This window comes from Misgurnus anguillicaudatus, chromosome 19, assembly GCF_027580225.2.
Source record: "Misgurnus anguillicaudatus chromosome 19, ASM2758022v2, whole genome shotgun sequence".
In the NCBI taxonomy this organism is placed as follows: Eukaryota; Metazoa; Chordata; class Actinopteri; order Cypriniformes; family Cobitidae; genus Misgurnus; species Misgurnus anguillicaudatus.
In genome coordinates, this window is record NC_073355.2 from 8,472,431 (window position 1) to 8,495,271 (window position 22,841).

Here is a 22,841-nt window from a genome sequence, read left to right on the forward strand (position 1 = left end):
AACATTCATCAATTCATAAACTATAGTCCATGTTGAAAGGTTTTATAGTTTTGTGTTTCTGAGCATTTTGTCCCTCTCAGAATCATAAAGCCACAACTTACCGTCATTGAGGTTCACCGTCTCTCTGAAGATGTGTTCGGTAAGCACAGTGAGACATTAAGACTATGCTTTCAGGAATCGTCTCTATAGTTTTAAACTAGAAAAGAGTCTCTTGAACCATGATGAAAAGTGTTGATGTCTTTCTCTGAGCGTGAATCAAGGAATGGTTGGTGATAATTATCGCAGATCATTGCTTTTGATGAATGTTCTTTAATCTTAATAAGATTAAAGAAGAGAAGTGCATGATCTGAGTGGGTTTGTTATTTTAGGTGAAGAGAAAGATTGGGATGAAGGTTAAGTTGTTTTCAGTTGTGCAGTCAATTGTGGAAGTGTATGTGTTTTGCTGTGATGTGACAGTGCCTTAGATTTTGCTTATTTCAACAAACATTCTGATAGATTTATGGTAGAGTGCACTATTAGTCTTAGTTATTGCAAATTCATACTACAGGGGTAAATAACTACCTAAATCTCTTTTGTTGCTCACATTGCACAACAAGGTTTCTTTTCACATTGGCTGCGTTCAGCCCCGACCAAACATTGCACAAGTTTTTTAAACCGAAACGATGATGTGTTGAACACACTGTGCTAATGACACAAGAGTTGCAACTACAGTAGCTGAGAAGGCCATTCTTTGTGTTCTTTATGAATGTTTAAATGCACTATTGATGTTAGTTATCGTAAGTTCACTCTACAGGATTACAAACTACCTGAATCTCTGTGTTGCTCAAACTGCACAACAAGTTTCTTTTTATGTTGTCGTCTTGGTATAGCTGCATGCATACTAAACACAACACCCAACTGACGAGCTGCACATACTACAAAACACTCGATAAAGAGGCGTTCCTGACCATCAGCGAAAATGCTTTATCTCACATAAATTCTGGCGAGAAATTTCAACAATCAGGCCATTACTTTACGAATGGACGTTCAACCTGCCCATCACTTGGTTGACTTTTCTCTGTTTATACCATCTGTGCTGGGATTGGCTGGATTACTTACAAATTGTCATTGTGTTGCTCACATTACGAGATCCTGTGGGGATAATATCAAACAGGTTTTAAAATATTGTGGCGTCTGTGATAGCTCGAGACATGTTTGAATCATGTTGCTGACATTTGTAATTTACGACATTTGGCGCCCGCAACAAGCTCCAATTTGTTCGCGATGCGAGGAGTTTGTCGCAGACCTTGGAAATCTGTCTGCAATAGCAGAAACCCACCAAAATCCAACCTGCAACAAGTCACAACCTGCAGGCCATGAGACTCAAACCGGCAACTCTCGGTTTACAAGCCAGACTCTCTAACAAATAGGCTATGACTGCTCATGCCACCAATGTATCCTTAATACTTTAAATAACGCATTATTAACAGATTTGCACACATCAATTTGCTAACTACAGTCCATGCTGAAAGGTTTTATAGCATGGGTGCCCAATCCTACTCCTGGCGATAGACTGTCCTGCAAAGTTTAGCTACAACCCAAATCAAAAACACCTGAAGCAGCTAATCAAGGTCTTCAGGATCACTTGAAAATTGAAGGCAGGTGTGTTTGGTTAGAGTTGAACCTGAACTCTGCAGGATAGTCGATCGCTAGAAGCAGGATTGGGCACCACTGATTCATAGTATTTCTAAGCATTTCGTCCCTCTCAGAATCAAAAGGACACAACTTACCGTCATTGAGGTTCATCGTCTCTCTGAAGGTGTGTTCAGTTAGCACAGTGAGATATCAAGACTATGCTTTCAGGGATCATTTCTATAGTTTTGAACTAGGAAATGTGTTTTGAAAGAGTTGAGTCTCTTGAACCACGATGAAGAGTGTTGATGTGTTTCTCTGAGCGTGAATCAAGGAATGGTGTCTGTGATAGCTTGAGACAGGTGCGAATCACGTTGCTGACATACTTATACTTATGACCTGCGCTGACTGCAATGATCTCCAATTTGGTTGCGTTTTGATGGTTTTGTTACAGACCTTGGAAATCTGTCCACGACAGCAAAACCCCAACAAAATCCAATCTGCAGGCCGTGAAAATCGAAACGGCAACTCTCAGGGTCACAATCCCGACTCTCTAATGAATAGGCTACGACTGCCCATGCCACCATTGTATCCTTACTACTATAAATAATGCATTGTTATTAACAGATGTGCACACACATTCATTAACTACAGTCCATGCTGAAAAGTTTTATAGTTTTGTGTTTTGGAGCATTTTGTCCCTCTCAGAATCATAAAGCCACAACTTACCGTCATTGAGGTTCATAATCTCTCTGAAGGTGGGTTTTTTAAGTGCGGTGAGACAACAAGACTATGGTTTCAGGGATCATTTCTATAGTTTTAAACTAGGAAGTGTGTTTTGAAAGAGTTGAGTCTCTTGAACCACGATGAAGAGTGTTGATGTGTTTCCCTGAGTGTGAATCAAGGAATGGTTGGTGATGATTATCACAGATCATTGCTATTGATGAATATTCTTTAATCTTAATAAGATTAAAGAAGAGAAGCGCATGATCAGAGTGGGTTTGTTGTTTGAGATTAAGAAAATGAATGCAACGAAGGTCGACTTGTTTGTGTAAACATATACTAAAGCTCCCATTACACAAACAGTTTTTTCAATTCTGATGTTAATCTGGAGCACCTATAGGGTAGTATTATATAGTTTGTTTCACTATACAATACTATTTAACTTATGATTCACTACATGTTCGTGTCGTTTACATAATATGCATTTACGCACCTATTTCCAACATAAGACAGAAGTCTTACTTACCGCATGCAACTCATGACCCAGTTGGGACTTTTTAATGGAATCCAGCACATCAAACACACACACACAAAATTCCGCTGCTACCCCGGATAATAAACTATCTATTGTTTCCACAAGGCTGGTATTCTTCTCCTTGCATCAAAAACACGCTTCTTCTTTCATGCCATTTAACAAAGCTGTCACGTAATATGATGTTTCTAAGTTCTAGCGTCTCCCGCTGATTGATGGGTGGGTGGGGTTTTCCGGGGGAAGTGCCCATAAAAATAAGTGACTGATACGTATAGACCCTTTTACAGCCCAAGTGATCAAATAGCCTGCCTGCGCATTTCGGCAACGGAAGTGGTGTTATTCCCCATTGGTTCTAACATGTTAGCAACTCAGAAAGAATATTAAAACGGTTTCCCATTTTAGAACTGCAATTTCAGTTTTCAAACAGAGATGGTGATAGAGTTGATAAAGTCACAGATTGCAGCTTTAAACTCTCTCAGGTGTTACTTTTTTACCACTCTGGAGAGGGGACCTATATAAACACTGAGCAGTGTTAATTTAACTCCTGGGATTTTACAGTGTAAAATCGATGAAGACTCCAACTGTATACTGCCTGTAATTTGTGAAATGATGTTTATCCCCAGTTTTATATAGCGGAACAACTTTGGCTATTTTCATTTTGTTTGGAAATGAACCAGTTTGAAATGATAAATTACATATATATGTTAATGGTTTAGAGATCCCCTCAATTACCCTTTTTACAATTTTCATGTCAATGTCATTGCAATCAGTAGATGTTTTGTATTTAAAACTGTCTACAATGTATATTATTTCTTTTTCATCCACCTCAGTAAGAAACATTGAGTTTGGATTCCTTTCTTTTAAATTATCACTCCAATCTTCAGATAACAATGGATCTGGAATTTGTTCTGCCAAATTTGGTTCAAAACTCTCAAAAAAATTATTAAAGCTATTAACCACATCACCTATATTGTCCTTTATAGCAGTGTTTCTCAACCCTGGTCCTCAAGGACAGGGCCAGATTAACACTTTGTTATACCCTGGGCAACAATATTCAAGGGCCCCATCATCACGACCCCAGGATCACCATAATATGGTCATATACAGAATATATTACTGCAGGGGCGATTCTAGGATTTTCCTTTTAGGGGGGCTCAGCCCCCAGTAAGGGTATGATTTAAGTAAGCAATAAGGCACGAGAGGCCGCGCTGCACCGTGAACAAGCAACGGCCGAAGGGCGTTGCTAGGCACGTTGCGAAGCGGAGTGCCTGCAACCCCTTCAGCCGCTACCCACCCACGACACAGCACTTGCCTCGAGTACCTTACCGCTTTTATAAAACGGTTACCACACAATATTAAAGTAAAAAAAATATTAGTGCAACTTTCATGAAGTTAAATCAATAAAAGCATTCCTTCCGCTAGAAAAAATAGTCCCTGACTGCGAACAACAACATGAAAGCTCAAATAAAAACAACAAACTGTTCTCAGACTTGGTCTCATTATATGTTTATGTGTTGCTAAGGGTGTTGCTAAGGGCGCAGCGATATTAAATAGAACCGTTGGGTGAAGCGGTCATGGCAGTGTTTTATTGTGAATAAAGCACACCTATTGACCAATCAGAATCAAGGATTGGAACTAACCGTTTTATAAAAAATATTATTTTACTATTACGGTAGGGTTGTATACTACCAACCTTATTGCAATCCACTATTCCATTGTATTCCTTGTGTTTCATAAATGGGACAAGAAAATTTTCAGTTGGGAATGGAGATTTTTTTACAATGACTTCCTGATTCATTATTCACTGTGCAAATACACAACACACGTTTCCAGTACAAACACATCATTTTGCTGTTTTTACTGTTTTATTGTAATTTATCTTAAAGGTTAATATTAATTGTTGATATAGACACTGTGTTAATCTGGGAACAAATTTATACAGATCTAAAATATAGAAAAGGGGACTGACCAACAAGTGATCTACCTTAATACTGAGTTGTCAAGATGCAGTATGATGTGGTTTTCAGGACAGGGTTTAGATTAAGCCAGGACTAGGCCTTAGTTATATTATGATGTTTATGTAGTTTTTACAAGCATATCTTACAAAAATATTACAGGTGTGCATCTTGAGACAAAACAATGTGACTGGTCTATTTTAAGATATGTTAGTGCAAGCTACTTTTAGTTAAGAACTAAAACTTAAACAGGCATTTTAGTCTTGAACTAGACTTAAGCCCTGTCTGGGAAACAGCCCCTATGTCTAGTAGGTGAACCCTCAAAAACTTACAAGTAATACACAATGTAGTCTACCATACCACAGACAAATACACATGTGGCATACACTTTTTAAAAGGAAGGAGTTCAAATGTTGAAATATTAATATTTTAAATGAAACAAACATATTTAATAACCTATACTTTACTTATATTATTAGATTTAAAAAAGTTATTTTAAAGAACTGCAAATATAAGGTGAAATTGCCATAAAAAGCTTGATTTGCACTTTTGATCCAGTTTTTCCACAAAAAAACAAGTTCTACCAGAAAGACTCGAAGATAGGTTAAGAATTGATATGCGTTTATTTAACAGTAGTTAGCAACCAAGGTTGGAATGTAACACAGTATATTTCTTTGGCGTAGGCCCCGACCATAGTTCAAATCCGGGGGTCACGGATTCTTGCGGTTCCTGTCTGAAGATGAAGACAGGCCAGAATCTAATCCCCCCCCCCCCAAGTATGGACGGAACCGACCTGGTGATGGTGGTAGGGAGGGTGGGTTGTAAATGCTGGCATCAGTATCTGCGAACGCAAAGACAGATGAGTACAAGCCTTATATACTCTCAGGGTGATTGATTGCGCCTTGTGAAATGAATGACGTAACATTCGAGTTTCCTGGTAGAACCTCTGCTACGCTACGCTAAGCTAACATTTCTACCAGAAAGACTCGAAGATAGGTTAAGAATTGATATGCGTTTATTTAACAGTAGTTAGCAACCAAGGTTGGAATGTAACACAGTATATTTCTTTGGCGTAGGCCCCGACCATAGTTCAAATCCGGGGGTCACGGATTCTTGCGGTTCCTGTCTGAAGATGAAGACAGGCCAGAATCTAATCCCCAAAAATTGATCACGATGATCGGTACCCACCAGTGTTTCTTTGAGGCTCCTGAAACAGATAAGAGAAATTGTTATCTACTGACATTGACGTATGCCGTAAGAGGCCATGGGATTGCTGCTTAGGCCATAGAAGGCAGCAATATGCCAGAGAGAGATAGGCTGGAGAGATAGGCTGAAAGATAGGCCGCGTAGGCCGTAGAAGGCAACAATATGCCTTGTGGGAAAAGGCCGCATAGGCTTTAGAAGGCAACGATATGCCAGACAGAGATAGGCCGCGTAGGCCATAGAAAGCAACGAAAAGCCAATGCGTAGAAAGCCGCATGGGACTATGGAAGGCACCGATATGCCAGAGAAATAGGCCGCATAGGCCATAGAAGGCAACGATATGCCAGATTGAGATAGGCTGGAGAAGTAGGCCGCGTAGGCCGTAGAAGGCAACAATATGCCTAGTGGGAAAAAGCCGCGTAGGCTTTAGAAGGCAACGATATGCCAGACAAAGATAGGCCGCGTAGGCCATAGAAAGCAACGATATGCCTAGTGAGAAAAGGCCGCGTAGGCCTTTGGAAGGCAACGATATGCCAGAGAAATAGGCCGCGTAGGCCATAGGAGGCAACGATATGCCAGATAGAGATAGGCCGCGTAGGCCATAGAAGGCAACGATATGCCAGATAGAGATAGGCCGCGTAGGCCATAGAAGGCAACGATATGCCGAGTGAGAAAGGCCGCATGGCCATAGAAGGCAACGATATGCCGTGTTGAGAGAGGCTGTGTAGGCCATGAAGGGCAAAGATATGCCAGGGTTAGATAGGCCGCATAGGCCGTAGAAGGCAACGATATGCCCAGTAGGAAAAGCCAACAGGTTAGCTTGCAATAAGATTCACCACCACCAGTATTGATAAAAGGTACATACCATAAACATGTCCATAAATGTCGAACGTAATATCAGCAGTAGAGGATATCCGTAGAAGGCTGCCACGTTAGGCTTGATAGCAGAGAGGCCGCGTAGGCCGCAGAAGGCAACATTATGCCAGAGTGAGAAATGATATAAACGGCAAAGGCCATGATTTAGCATGGTCAAATACACCACCACCACCAGTAGTTTGCTTAAACATACCTTGATTACTGCTTGCCGATATTGAATTGACCGTCATTGTGGTTTCCTGCACACAATGAAATAAGGAGCTCGGCTCCTGATGAAGAGACACAATTGGTGTATGCATGCTTTTATATTGTCATTATAAAAGTAGGGAGAAGATTCTATGGTTACAAACAAATCTGACTGATGCTAAAGATTGCACGGTGTCACTGTCGTGTCTTGGGTTTCCCCAGTCTTGTACTCTTTATTTGAAGTTCTGTAATTCATCCATGTCTGTAGTTCTTGTAGTTCGTTGGTCCTTGTTCTAGATTGTTTCCCCAGGTGTGTCTTGATATCTTGTTTACCCACATGAATATATAGTCCTTGTGTTTCAGTTGTCCTTTGTCGAGTGTAGTTTGCCGTCATCACTTTTTAGTCCTGTATTCTGGTCTTCATTCTGGTTCTGCTTTGTGCACTTTTGGGTTTAAGAAATAACCCATTGCCTTTTCTTGCTTGCTTCGCCATGACATAGGTGATTATATACAATTCTCCGTTTACGATGTAAATTAAGACCCCCCAAAAACTGAGGCGCGGTACCAGTAGGGTTGTGCAGTTGATAGATGGATGTACTCCGAACGTAATAGCCTTCTAGATGAAAGTTTACAGCTTAAATTTTGACTAACCATAATAGCATGATTAAACGTAACAGTTTTGTGCAAATAGTCTTACATGATGTGCACTTAAGAGTTCTGAATTATTTGTTGAAAGATCCTCCACCACACTGGCAATCCAGAAATGATCGAAGCCGCACCATACACGACTGCGGACGTGAAACGTGACAACCTGCGTGCACGCGGCAAGTGTGCACGGCCCAGTGCTAACGAAAGCTAAAGTCTTGTACAGTACATGTAGCAATTATGCATATTCAAATCCTTGCAGCCGTATGCAATTAGAGTTCCTGGAAGTCGATAAAGAGCCCTGTTGGTAATGCAGGCATTGAAAATAAAGCACTTATAGAACTGCATGTCCGTAGTCTGTGTAAAAACATGTATATATATTAAAATAGCTTGCCTCGTGTAGCAGCCGCGCTGTTATAATGTTTTAAATCCTAGCAGCCGGTGTAATGTGGTTATATGGAAAGTTGATGCATGTTTCGCTATTTTCTTGAGGATGCAGAGCAAGTAGATTGTACACTTCTAATTCCAGACAAAGTTCCTTATGAAGTTATCACTTAGAATTATAACGGCATGATTTCGCCTTTCCCAGACGAAAAATTTCCATCGTGAAACAATCATCAGATTTCTATGATCGTGGCTTTTCGTCGGTGGTACAGTGTCGTACGGTGGGAGAAGTTCAAAGATGGACGTTTTCCTGGTCTTTTATCCAAGATAGCCTACAATAGTTTTCTGACATTATGAGAAATTCAGCATGATCACCGCACAATGCGTTTGCTGCTATAATCTTGTCAGAGTGAAAAAATCCTGTGTTATATTCCAGGCTTTAAACAAAACATTGAATTAAATTAGAAACAAGTTATTTCAGATGCATTCCAATTCTCCAGTCATGTTGGAATTCATTAAAACAGCATATGACGATTAGAATTAAATAGTTGAAACACATAAGATAATCGAACACCACTATATTCAAACATAACACCACTCGAAAAAATATTTAGACATTATTTCCATTGGGTTCCATGCTAAAACAAGAAGGAATTGTGTTTGTATTCTGTATAGCTGGTGCACCACCATTTCGGGCGACACATATGTTGCCAACGTTCAACAGCACTTTAAATAGGAATTACGTGATGTGATTTAAAGCTAGCAGTCACATTACATCTTCAAACCAGTATCCAGACATCCGCTGTAGCCTACCCATACGCATATTCTGTGTGCCTGCGTCGCCAATAAAGCACAATGCACTTAATGGTTTAAACTGATGCATCCTGTTGTATTCTTGAAGAGGCAAGCGCACGTTTTTCAACTTTAAGTGAGGTCTACTGCATACAAACAAACTCGACATGAGGGTTTACAGGCTCAACTTTGTTGAGACATCCACATAATGCACACCGATCAAAACAACGGCAAGCCCTCAGGAATAACACCAATGCACGTAATTGTATTAAAGACACCACGCAACATTAGCTCCGTCTCCATATTGCGCTGTAAGACATAGTCATTGCTATCTTTCGGTTGTAAACGCATGTACTGTGCACTATCAGCCAATCCAGCATAATGAATAAGAGAGCTTACCTTAGGAGAAGATAATCCAAATACATAGATGGGATGTTCAACGCAACCGAGCTCGGATAAGAAGTTGACTGAGATCTGGAATAAAGTCTCATTTGAAAAGTACAGTTAAAAGTTGATGCATTCTCGTACTTTATACATGTGCATAACTGAAGATCTTAAAGCACAAAGCTTTAGATGGAAACATTTATGCTGAACCCCGTGCTCAAAATTGACAATATGCATTACTATTGCCATTCAACCACACACACACTTACGATTTGCTCAGCAACAAAATGTGTGCTTGAAAACTTTACGCTGTATGACCAGGATTTATTCTCCAATGATATATTAATGGTGTATCCTACCATAAAATTTAAAGTTCGTAAAATAGCGTATCCCCGTATCCTTAAAGTCTGTAATTAGGGTCAGGTGAGTGAAGATCTAACGTGAATATTTGCATTTGATATGAACAGATTGCATTAAGCAACTTGCATTGTAGTACCATAGCAGGTATAGGACGTTGCAAGACCTGTTACATGAATAAATAGTACCTTATTATTGATGTTTTAGGAAAACACTGAAAGGGACAGTTCAGATGAAGCTCGTATACTTTGCGCATTCCTTATTCCAATGAAACACGCGAACATTAGACCGCGTCATTTGCCTGTTTGCAGCATGTCATGCATTGCATACACGCAGAATTTAATGTGTGAAATTTCCCGAGCAATAGTCTCTTCATCCAAGTCGATTCCATGTCTTTGCTTCACAAAACATTCGCGTACGGTTTAAAACCAATTATAAGCGGAGCATTTGGTATTGTAGATGAAAGACAAAGATCCTGTGATGAGGGAGAAAACAAACTTCAGCATTCTTCCAAAGCCGCCACGGCGACTCCCAGCGTGCAGGTGCAGCGCTTCGCCAATCAATGATGATTAGTGACATCTGCTGCGGGCGTTCAGAGTGTGCGACAGTCAATTAATATTATGGTTACACTTTATAGATCATCCAAATGTTCTTGCACTGTTCATAAAAGAAACGGCCTGTGGTATCCTTCCCTGTGTACTGCAGGGTTACACACTTTTAAGGAAGCTTGAAGACTTCCCTTTTTAAGTCTTTAACCTTCTGTGAGAGCTCCTCGCGATGGTGCAGGTGAAACGAAACGAGATGAGAAAATCCCAGGAAAACAGTTCGAATGCCCGATAAAATCACTCATCATTTGAATCGGCGTGTTTACAGGTAACAACGCTTTAGTGTACATATGCACTGAACATCGAGCGTGTAAATGCTGGCATCAGTATCTGCGAACGCAAAGACAGATGAGTACAAGCCTTATATACTCTCAGGGTGATTGATTGCGCCTTGTGAAATGAATGACGTAACATTCGAGTTTCCTGGTAGAACCTCTGCTACGCTACGCTAAGCTAACATTTTTATAAAATGATAAACTTCACAATCACCTGGTGTTTGTTTTGCTGCATGAAATAATCTGCTTGATGCGTTAAGAGCAACTGTACATTAAGCAATGCATCACGCCAGCACCTGACTTTAAAACATGTTACGTTAATCAGCAATAATAATATATAGATGTGTGCGTTTACTGGTAACTTGACTGACCTGCTCCCTTCTTGGCGAATATTTCTGTGATTTTGCAGCATCTCGCTGCGTCTGTCTCTCTCTCTGCTTCTCCTTTGCGCTGCATATTTGTTAGATAAAGCCAAAAAGGCAGTGGGTTGCCGCCGTAAGTTCATGTGCTGGCATTTTCGCACCGCGATTGCCTGATTCGTAGATTTTAAGAGGTCCGTCATTCATTCATGTCATATAATTTTCACATGTCAACCTGCGCTGACTGCACGGCGGGCCAGAACAGCCGCCAGTCCGCCTTGCACACACCTTGTACTACTGATGTGTTCGCTCTGCTCGGCCCCCCTGCGGATTGAAAAACGCGCTAAATCCATGCTGACTCAGATCAGGGGAGGAGCCGAAACTTGACGCAGCAAGCTGCCTTTTCTAAAGAGTTTTTATAGGTGACTGACGCGATCACAAATTAATGAATCAAATAATTTTTAGGGGGGCTGGGCTGAAGCCCCCCTAAAAAGGGCCTAGTGACGCCCCTGTATTACTGTATTATACAGTACATATACTCAATACCTTAAATTCTAACTGTCATCAGGTGTATTTTGATTTACAAATATTTAAATGCTCATACAAATGCACTACTATGTCCCCTATCAAAGACATTCACTCACAAATGATGCTATGAAAACAAAACACATCAGCATCTGTACAATAAAAGTAACCTGGCGGTGTAGAAAAGTCCTGGCTTACTTAGCTGAGTTGTCCTCGTCATTGACGGAAGCTCACTTAACAGAACTTTTTAATTAATACACATTTAAGATGGCCATGGATTAACTTTGATATGCATAGTCATTGATATAAAAAGCTTATTTTTTGCATATACAAGCATTGTCTAAAAATGAAAATAGGCTTTTACTTAATTATTATTACAAGAACATCATATGATGTTCTTATGATGTTCTTATGATGTTATGAGCCTTACCTCCAGATAAAGTACTCCAAACTGGATTGATGATTTAAATGTTGTTTACTCACATGTGCGTTGTTAACTCTCCGGATTTTATGTTGTTCACTGCTTCACTCGTTCAACTCTCCACATGGTTGGTTTATTTACAGTGTCGCGTGAACAGCTACACTGCAGGTTCGACTTCAAGTTCATTTGGCGCTAAGCAGACCTCTTGATGATGTCAATGTACCGCGAGAGCGATTCAAAGCAGATTTCTTAATGTGATAACTGGAATCGCTCTCGCGCTACTTTGTTGTCACTCGCCTGTGGGTTCTCTGCTCCCCAGTCACTTTTGCGCCGCTATAATTTGATTTCATACGCCGATCGGATCGCGCAGATTCCTGCGTATCACGTAGACTACACCACTGTTTATACTTTACATTTTCTGCGTTTCTGATGCCCTTTTCCTTTTTTAATTTCCGCTTCGCGCTCCCACTTAGCTTCTCCGTGTCTCGTTTTTTCTGTTGTACCAAAGCCTTGCGTCACGTAATGCTTGGCGAACCTTTGACCCACCTCATGCGGACTGACCAATGAGGATAGGGTCTTAACCTGAGGCTTTCTCTTCATTGGTCAGTCTGCATGAGACTCAACCGCTCTCAACTCACGTTCAAAGTAATAAGCGCAGCGTCTCTCTTTGCAATTGCAGCGCAAAAGCCCGTGTTGACAGTTTGTTTAATATAAAGCGGCGAGCGGGAGATTACCAGATACAGTATTTTGCTCGTGCCCTTGCTGCCCTGGGCCCTTTGGAGGTCTTGGGCCCCTGGGCAATTGCCCAGTTGCCCATATGGTTAATCCGGCCCTGCTCAAGGACCCCCTTCCAGAAAGTTTTAGATGTCTCCTTATTTAAAACACCTGAACCAATCATCAGCCTTCTTCCAGAATAGGCTTTTCACACAGACATTCTATAAAATACACGGAAAAGGCATCCTGGATTTTTCCGGAATCGTTCAATTTTTTTGTTCATTCACACTGCCATGATTAGCTGGCATCTGATGGTCCCGGAAAGACATGTGAACTGTTGAAAGTAATGCCCTCTCTTCTACGCAGTGTCTGAAGTTTGCATATTATTTATTATTTCTCTCTCCAGAAACATGCATTTTTGTTTATGATAAGACTAAACAGGAGCGCATGAACGCACAGTGCTGGTGAATGATCTCAGCTTCAGAGTGGATATTTGACGAGCTCCCTGATCTCTGCTACAGTTTTCAGACATTTCTCATCGTGATTGTTTATATGCATTTAAAACCCGCATTTTGAGGAGCTGAACGATATATCTTGTTGGGATGACACGCGGGTATCTTTGTTTATTATAGCTCAAATGAGCATGTGACGCAATATTCTTTTATGCTGCTGAATGATCTCCGTTTCAACGCAGTAAGTAACGAGCTAACTTACCTGATATCTGCTTCAGTCCAGTTTGCTGACATTTCTCATCGTGAATGTTGTAAATCCCTCATTTTAAAGAGTTGAACCAACTTCATGTTGCCATGACGTGCATCCTCACTATGGCACATGCGTCATTGTTTATGCGCCTCATTTATCATTTCCTGATAACTGCTTCAATCTAGTTTGCAACATTTCTCGTGGTAAATGTTTATATGCATGTTATTTCTCGTTTTAAGGAGCTGAGCCATAACTTTGTTGTGATGACGGGCACGTCCTCACTACGACACGCCCATTACGGCATTGTTTCGGCTTCTTGTTCACACAGAGGGTTTTCCGTGTATCTAACTAGGTCCTCTTTCCGGCAACGATCCCAGATTAACGGGACGAGTTTGTGTTCACACAGACGCTTGTCTGGCAATTTTACAGGTATTTTCTGGGACCAAAGGTCTGTGTGAATGGTGTTTCTGTCTCCCTATCAAGCTAATAATTTAAATCAGGTGTGTTAATTAAGGAGACATCTAAAACATTCTGGAAGGGGGTCCTTGAGGACCAGGGTTGAGAAACACTGCTTTATAGTATTATTATCAATAAAATAATACTATAAAAAAGCTTTGTTGCCGAGAATTATTTGTAATTATACTGTTTAATATGTCCCATATTACTTTAATATTATTTATATTTTTATTCAACAATTTACTGTAATTATCTTTTTTGCATAACCGTAAGATATTGTTTAACTTACTTTTATATTTTTTATATTTATTTTCTCCTCTCGCTCTTTGTTTGATAAATTCTCTATAGTGTATTTTTCTTTTCACAAGCATTTTGTAATCCTTTAAAGGGGACATATTATGAGATTTTTTTAAAGATGTAAACTAAGTCTAAACTAGGTCTGAGCAAAAGTGTGCCGTTTTGGGTGTGTCATTTAAAATGCAAATGAGCGGATGAAGTGCAACCACTGATCACAATGATGGTGGTTTGTTGCAATTGAAACTCAATTGTGCTGTGAAATATTTGATCTCTCTCTTTCTCTCCATACTAAATGGTTGTGCTGTGGTTGGATAGTGCAGATAAAGGGGGCGGTATTACCTTATTCTGACATCACAATAAGGGCCAAATTACAATGACCTATTTTTTGACATGCTTGCAGAAAATGGTTTACCAAAACTAAGTTATTGGGTTGATCTTTTTAACATTTTCTAGGTTGATAGAAGCACTGGGGACACAATTATAGCACTTAAACATGGAAAAAGTCAGATTTTCATAATATGTCCCCTTTAAATTAACAATGATGTTTATTAATAGTCCACCCTCAGTGAACACTTATACATGCATTTCAATATATGCTTAGACATCATGTTCTGCAACAAATCCACTCTGATCATGCACTTCTCCTCTTTAATCTTATTAAGATTAAAAAAACATTCATCAATAGCAATGATCTGTGATAATTATCACCAACCATTCCTTGATTCATGCTCAGAGAAACACATCAACACTCTTCATCGTGGTTCAAGAGACTCAACTCTTTCAAAACACATTTCCTAGTTTAAAACTATAGAAATGATCCCTGAAAGAATAGTCTTGACATCTCACCGTACTTACCGAACACACCTTCAGAGAGACGATGAACCTCAATGATAAGGTAAGTTGTGGCTTTATGATTCAGAGAGGGATGAAATGCTCAGAAATACTATGAATCAGAGGTGCCCAATCCTGCTTCTGGCGATCGACTATCCTGCAGAGTTCAACACACATGCCTTCAATTTTCAAGTGATCCTGAAGACCTTGATTAGCTGCTTCAGGTGTTTTTGTATTTATTCTGCGACAAACTCCTCGCATCACGACCAAATTGAAGCTTGTTGCGGTAGCCAAATGTTGTTTAGTACAAGTATGTCAGCAACGTGATTCAAACTTGTCTCAAGCTATCACAGACGCCACAATATATTAAAACCTGTTTGATATTATCCCCACAGGATCTCGTAATGTGAGTGAAACAATGACAATTTGTAAGTAATCCAGCCAATCCCAGTGCAGATGGTATTAACAGAGAAAGGTCAACCAATTGATGGGCAGGTTGATAGTCCATTCATGAAGTAATGGCCTGATCGTTGAAATTTCTCACCAGAATTTATGTGAGAAAATGTATTTTCACTGATGGTCAGAAACACTGCTGTAGTCGGAGCCGATGGTGTCGTGGGCAGCACTCCGACATATTGTGCAAATGCACTTTCTGCTACCCGAGTTCGAATCCCAGCTCGAGTTCCTTTGCCGATCCCATACCCCTCTCTCCACCCTCGTCTTTCCTGTCATCTCTCAAATCTACTATCTATCTATAAAGGCAAAAATGGCCAAAAAAAAAATAATAAAAAAAGAAACACTGCTGTAGTGTGAACTTGCGATAACTAATGCCTAGTCCACACGGACACGGGTATATTTATAACCGGAGTTTTCCCTAAAAAAAAATCCCGTCCACACATGCTCGGTTTAAATTAAATATCCATCCACACAATAAAGCAATCTACTATCTATCTATAAAGGCAAAAATGGCCAAAAAAAAAAATAATAAAAAAAGAAACACTGCTGTAGTGTGAACTTGCGATAACTAATGCCTAGTCCTCACGGACACGGGTATATTTATAACCGGAGTTTCCCTAAAAAAAAATCCCGTCCACACATGCTTGGTTTAAATTAAATATCCATCCACACAATAAAGCAAAAGCACGCTATCAAGCGCTGTCAAGAGCATGCCACACCAGCAGGGGGGGATATAACCCAAAATCGTGTTCCGCAATATAGTGAGATAACTAATCTATCTGTATACATGTTAGAAGCCCTGTTGGCACAGTTATTATTAGCAAGATACGTCCACCATTGCACAGAATCATCAACAAAGCAGTCAGCGGCGCACAATCTTGACGTCAAACACAGTGGATAACGGCGCACACTCTGACGTCGCAAGGCAAAACCCCCAGATTAACTTTCTACACGACACCACTGTAACCGGGGTTTCTTAAAAAGCTCACCCTGGCCGGGGTTTTCAAATATGCTCAGTTTCAGTGTCCTGATACTCCGGTTTCGTGTGCACGAACCGCGTGAAAAAACTCACAGCTATAAAAATACCCATGTCCGTGTGGACTAGACCTAACACTAATAGTGCACTCTACCAAAAAACTGTCAGTATGTACATGCACAACCTTTGTTATCTTTTTCTCTCAATCTCAAAAAACCCCACTCAGATCATGCACTTCTCTTCTTTAATCTTATTAAGATTAAAGAACATTCATCAATAGCAATGATCTGTGATAATTATCACCAACCATTCATTGATTCACGCTCAGAGAAACACATCAACACTCTTCATCGTAGTTCAAGAGACTCAACACTTTTGAAACACATTTCCTAGTTTAAAACTATAGAAATGATCTCTGAAAGCATAGTCTTGACATTCCACCGTGCTTACCGAACACACCTTCAGAGAGACAATGAACCTCAATGACGGTAAGTTGTGGTTTTATGATTCTGAGAGGGACAAAATGCTCAGAAACACAAAACTATAAAACCTTTCAGCATGGACTATAGTTTATGAACTGATGAATGTTTGCAAATCTGTTCATAACAATGCGTTATTTATACACTGTAAAAAATATCTGTAGAAATTACAGTATTAATGGGTATTACTGGCAACTAGCTGCCATTAACTTACTGTAGATTTTACATTTGTGTTATTTACTGGCAACATTTTGTTCAAAGTTAAATGAACATGAAACATTTTTTGACTTTATCTTCTACAGTAAGTTCCTGGCAACCAGCTGCAAAATTACAGCAAATTTTTTGGAGTGTAGTATTAAGAATACAACAGTGGCATGGGCAGTCATAGCCTATTTGTTAGAGCAGTTGTTTGACCTTTCTCTATTAATACAATCTGTGATGGGATTACAAGTTGTTATTGTGTCACTCACATTATGAGATCCTGTGGGGATAATATCAAACAGGTTTAAAAATATTGTGGCGTTTGTGATAGCTGGAGACAGGTTTGAATCATACTTATATCAGGGTGCGATTTGCCGGGGGGGGGGGTGCGTGGGATTTCCCCCTTTCTGGTCAATGTATCTCTGCCTCTGCTTAATAATTTTTATCCCCCCCCTCAAAGTGATCAGTGCTACTACACTAGTGGCGAGACGGATCACAAAACTTATCACGGGTCTGTGGTTTGATTATAGTAAATTTTATTTTAAAATGCGCTACTTTGGCTGGCTCTGGTAGAGCTGCCGCGCAGCCTCTCTGTATTCACCACTCTGAAGACTTGCTCAATGTCCCGCCCACGGCGCTATCTGATTGGTTACACACCCGGTTACAACTCACCGCACTTGCGAGATGGTTGTGGAGCTGTGTGTCGAAACAAAGGAAAGCAGCATATTCAGCAGCATATTATTCAGGATATTAATTAAGCGGGAATAAACATCACAATCTGATTATCTGTTTATGATGACAAGCAGAGTTAGTGTCCTAGTCACACCACTGAGAATGGCCGAAGTTACGCATATTTAAACGGCAATGATGCGTTTAGCGAGGCGCGGGCGCGACCAGTTCGTGACTAACACATAATACATCTGTCTTTTCTATAATTTCACTGTAGCTCAGCAGCGCGATGTAAAGTTAACGTTATTACTTTAAAAGCAGCATTAAAACTGTTTCTACTGTAATGGTTTAACTTTGCAATCAATCCATTGTTCATATTTATTATGTTTAAGTTGACATTACATTGTGCCATATAGTTTTGCCATTCAAGATTTAATTCTTGCGTGTTTTTTTGGTTGTGCATGATCACAGTTCATATGTGTCGGGAAAGAAAAGCTATTAGAGTAAAAATATTGCGTTAGGCTGCTTCATGAGTTTATAAGAAAAAAGATTTTACAATTCCTGCAAATGCAGTAATGAAGTTCATGTTCTCATGATTTATTTTTATGAATTAAAATGTTTTGAAATGTGCTGTGGACAGAGACGCATTAATTTTTTCTCTTTCGCGCAGGTTATGTTTGGAAAGACGATGTCCTATAGCTCAGGCACGGCCCCACTTTTCAACAGGGCCACCTAAAACTAAAAAAAAAAAAAACTTTTACTATATTCTAATTTTGTCAAGAATTATAAAAAAATCGTCTATAAGCTCATAATTTGTGATAAGCCCGACTCTCTAATGCTGAGTTTACACCAACCGCGTTTTGGGCGTCAAAATCGCCTCTACCGCGCCTAGTTTGCCGCTTGAACACTTTGAATGCTTTCGCGCGTCTAGAGCAGAGTACACGCTCGGCAAAAGCAAGCATTTGACGCGCGTCAGAGGCAAACTCCGCTTCTTGTGGGAGGGGCAAGTGCTATGCGGTTGTCTGTTTGCAAGATGACTGATGTTAATTGTGCATTTATCGAGAGAGTTACCGGTTTGTATGTGGTAACCTTTACCCCTGATTTACACCGCACGAGTTTGCGGTGCGTTACGGCTCCGAGGTGGCTTTGTTTCGTCTTCTACGCGGTGCCAACTGACACAAGAAGCAGATCAGAAGAGCAGCAGTAGAACGTCACGTGATTTTCCTGTCAGACGTTTTTCTTGATTTTCTGAGTTATAACATGGATAGGTTGGCTAAATGTTAATATTTTGTTAGGATTCATTCTGTATATTGTTTAGTTTTTTGAATTGTCCTATTTTGTTGTTCTGTAGTAAAAAAGTGAATAAACATAAAAATTCAGTTAGGATGGACAAATATTACAGTATTTAGCTATGCATCTTCGTCTAAAACACATCCTCAATTATGTTTATTTCACATACAGTGCCTGTGAGCAAGATGATGTGAAATACGGGAGTCTGCACAAAGTGTTTATTTTGAAATTGACAGGATTTTTGATTTTTATTTTATATTTACGGTGCGGCTTCAACGTGGCGCACGTCAAAAATAGCCTAGGCACCTATCTTTAGCGAAGTGGCGCGTAGAGCAGCTTCTGGGACGCTCTTGAAACGTGCCACGGTGCATCTGATGTAAACACAAACATTGACTAGAATGACCGCGATCAGTTCGGGTTGCCTCTTCGGAGCCGTAACACGCCGCAGACTCGTGCGGTGTAAGGGTAACAAATAGGCTATGACTGCCCATGCCACTGTTGTATTCTTAATACTATATAACGCATTGTTATGAACAGATTTGCAAACATTCATCAATTCATTAACTACAGTCCATGCTGAAAGGTTTTATGGTTTTGTGTTTCTGAGCGTTTTGTTCCTCTCAGAATCATAAAGCCACAACTTACCGTCATTGAGGTTCATCGTCTCTCTGAAGGTGTGTTCGGTAAGTGCAATTACCAATCACGACTATGCTTTCAGAGATCATTTCTATAGTTTTATATTAAGAAATGTGTTTCAAAAGAGTTGAGTCTCTTGAACCATAATGAAGAGTGTTGATGTGTTTCTCTGAGCGTGAATCAAGGAATGGTTGGTGATAATTATCACAGATCATTGCTGTTGATGAATGTTCTTTAATCTTAATAAGATTAAGGAAGAGAAGTGTGTGATCAGAGTGGATTTTCAGGTGTGCTCACACAAAACTCTGTGCTAAAGATGCTTTCCAACAGGTTTTATCATAGTTTTTTTCCAACTCCAGTGACTTGTATTAGATGTGCTGTGAGGTACGGTATTACTCCGCGATGGAGACTTTGAATATATTTTTGCAATTGGCAAAGGTGGATTATTGCCACCAACTGGGCTGGAGTGAGACGTTTGGAAAAATAGGTCCACAAGTTTAGAACAAATGCTAAAACACCTGTTGGAAAGCATCTTTTGCAGCGATTTTTGTGTGAGCACATCAGCAAAAAGTACACACTGTCACATCACAGCAAAACACATGCATTTTAACACTTGACTTCACAATCAAAAACATCCTCAATCCAATGTTTCTTTTAATCTCAAAAAACCCCACTCTGATCATGCGCTTCTCTTCTTTAATCTTATTAAGGTTAAAGAACATTCATCAATAGCAATGATCTGTGATAGTTATCACCAACCATTACTTGATTCACGCTCAGAGAAACACATCAACACTCTTCATCGTGGTTCAAGAGACTCAAGACTTTTGAAACACATTTCCTAGTTTAAAACTATAAAAATGATTCCTGAAAGCATAGTCTTGATGTCTCACCGCACTTACTGAACACACCTTCAGAGAGACGATAAACCTCAATGACGGTAAGTTGTGGCTTTATGATTCTGAGAGGGACAAAATGCTCAGAAACATAAAACTATAAAACCTTTCATCATGGACTGTAGTTAATAAATTGATGTGTGCAAATCTGTTAATAATGCGTTATTTATAGTATTAAGGATACATCGGTGGCATGGGCAGTAATAGCCTATTTGTTAGAGAGTCTGGCTTGTAACCCGAGAGTTGCCGGTTTGAGTCTCATGGCCTGCAGGTTGCAACTTGTTGCAGGGGGGATTTAGTTTTTTGCTATCGCGGACAGATTTCCAAGGTCTGCGACAAACTCCTCGCATCACGACCAAATCTGAGCTTGTTGCGTTTGCCAAATTCATTAATTACAAATATGTGATTCAAACTTGTCTCGAGCTATCACAGACGCCACAATATTTTAAAACCTGTTTGATATTATCACCACAGGATCTCGTAATGTAAGCAACACAATGACAATTTGTAAGTAATCCAGCCAATCCCAGCGCAGATGGTATCAACAGAAAAAGGTCAACCAAGTGATGGGCAGGTTGAACGTCCATTCGTGAAGTAATGGCCTGATCGTTTAAATTTCTCGCCAGAATTTACGTGAGATAAAGTATTTTCGCTGATGGTCGGGAACACCTCTTTATTAAGTGTTTGTTTTGTAGTATCTGCACCTCATCAGTGGTGTGTTGTGTGTAGTATGCATGCAGCTATACCAAAACGACAACATGAAAATAAACCTTGTTGTGCTGTGTGAGCAAAACATTGTTTCAGGTAGTTTTTCAATCCTTTAGTGTGAACTAATGATAACTAACACCAATAGTGGACTCTACCAAAAATATATCAGTATGTTTGTTGAAATAAGCAAAAACTACAACACTTTCATATCACAGCAAAACACAGGCATTTTAATATTTGTTTACACAAACAAAACAACTTCATCACATTCTTTCTTTTAACCTAAAATAACAAACCCATTCAGCTCATGCACTTCTCTTCTTTAGTCTTATTAAGATTAAAGAACATTCATCAATAGCAATGATCTGTGATAATTATCACCAACCATTCCTTGATTCACGCTCAGAAAAACACATCAATACTCTTCATCATGGTTCAAGAAACTCAACTCTTTCAAAACACATTTCCTAGTTTAAAACTATAGAAATGATCCCTGAAAGCATAGTCTTGACATCTCGCCGTGCTTACCAAACACACCTTCAGGTAGACGATGAACCTCAATGACGGTAAGTTGTGGCTTTATGATTCTGAGAGGGATGAAATGCTCAGAAACACTTTGAATCAGAGGTGCCCAATCCTGCTTCTGGCGATCGACTATCCTGCAGAGTTCAGGTTCAACTCTAATCAAACACACCTGCCTTCAATTTTCAAGTGATCCTGAAGACCTTGATTACCTGCTTCAGGTGTATTTGTATTTATTCTGCGACAAACTCCTCGCATCACGACCAAATCTGAGCTTGTTGCGGTAGCCAAATGTCGTTAAGTACAAATATGTCAGCAACATGATTCAAACTTGTCTCGAGCTATCACAGACGCCACAATATTTTAAAACCTGTTTGATATTATCACCACAGGATCTCGTAATGTGAGCAACACAATGGCTGAATCCGAAATCGCATACTTACTGTGTAGGTACTGAATTTCACTGGGTACCTACTTAATGTGCTCTAAGACAGTACCTACGTTCGCGTTGAGTATGGACAGCATTCGCCATGTTGACGTTATCATGACATATGACGTAGTAGACTTGTTCAAGTTCATGTGGAACTACAAGAATCGACAGGAGATTTACATCACAATACCGTGAGAGCAACTCGAAATCAGACTTTTCCGTGTGATTTCTGGAATCACTCTCACAGTACTTGATGTCATCCACCTGTTGGTTCTTACAGCGGTGCATAAACTCATAAAGACATGAAAACGTATGCGTGTGTATGAGGGACAGGTGCACTAACACCTGATTGCATCAGTAACTTGACAACTCTACTACGGTCTCTGTCAGTGTTACAGATATTACATGATTTTGTAGTGGACTAAAATAAGTAAAACAAGCAGATTGTAATTTAATATCTATTGTCAGATGAGAGCTGTGCTTGAATGCAAACTAGACAATGCAGTCAATGTGATTATATACATTTTAGTGAAGCAATCTCTTGTATTTAATTAAAACAACAGGAGACATGAATAAAAAAATGAATGAATAAAACCATCACAATAAATGAAAACCTATAGATTCCAATATGAAACAAAACTTTTTTCAAATGTATTTTTCTAACAAACCATCACATATTTACTGTCATCTCAACACAGCTGTGACAATTCTACGGCTTTATTTTCATGAATCAGCTGAGCACTTT

The 22,841-nt window shown here is 39.8% G+C and overlaps 1 protein-coding gene, 6 non-coding genes and 2 pseudogenes across 7 annotated transcripts in view; 5 read left to right on the forward strand and 4 right to left on the reverse strand.

The window, feature by feature from the left end:
* slc25a10a (solute carrier family 25 member 10a) overlaps nucleotides 1-22,841 on the forward strand; it is a 229,429-nt gene that overhangs the window by 55,877 nt on the left and 150,711 nt on the right. The window lies entirely within an intron of this gene.
* On the forward strand, nucleotides 159-355 carry LOC129436967 (small nucleolar RNA U3; annotated as a pseudogene).
* On the forward strand, nucleotides 1,827-1,992 carry LOC129437015 (small nucleolar RNA U3; annotated as a pseudogene).
* Nucleotides 2,398-2,611, forward strand: LOC129436957 (small nucleolar RNA U3). Its single transcript, XR_008642023.2, has one exon. It is a non-coding gene; the product is annotated as a small nucleolar RNA U3 (small nucleolar RNA).
* LOC129437006 (small nucleolar RNA U3) lies at nucleotides 14,624-14,838 on the reverse strand. Its single transcript, XR_008642059.2, has one exon. It is a non-coding gene; the product is annotated as a small nucleolar RNA U3 (small nucleolar RNA).
* On the reverse strand, nucleotides 16,483-16,696 carry LOC141351285 (small nucleolar RNA U3). Its single transcript, XR_012359496.1, has one exon. It is a non-coding gene; the product is annotated as a small nucleolar RNA U3 (small nucleolar RNA).
* LOC129436966 (small nucleolar RNA U3) lies at nucleotides 19,607-19,820 on the forward strand. The gene has a single exon (XR_008642032.2). It is a non-coding gene; the product is annotated as a small nucleolar RNA U3 (small nucleolar RNA).
* On the reverse strand, nucleotides 20,210-20,423 carry LOC141351301 (small nucleolar RNA U3). Its single transcript, XR_012359509.1, has one exon. It is a non-coding gene; the product is annotated as a small nucleolar RNA U3 (small nucleolar RNA).
* LOC129436940 (small nucleolar RNA U3) lies at nucleotides 21,440-21,653 on the reverse strand. Its single transcript, XR_008642008.2, has one exon. It is a non-coding gene; the product is annotated as a small nucleolar RNA U3 (small nucleolar RNA).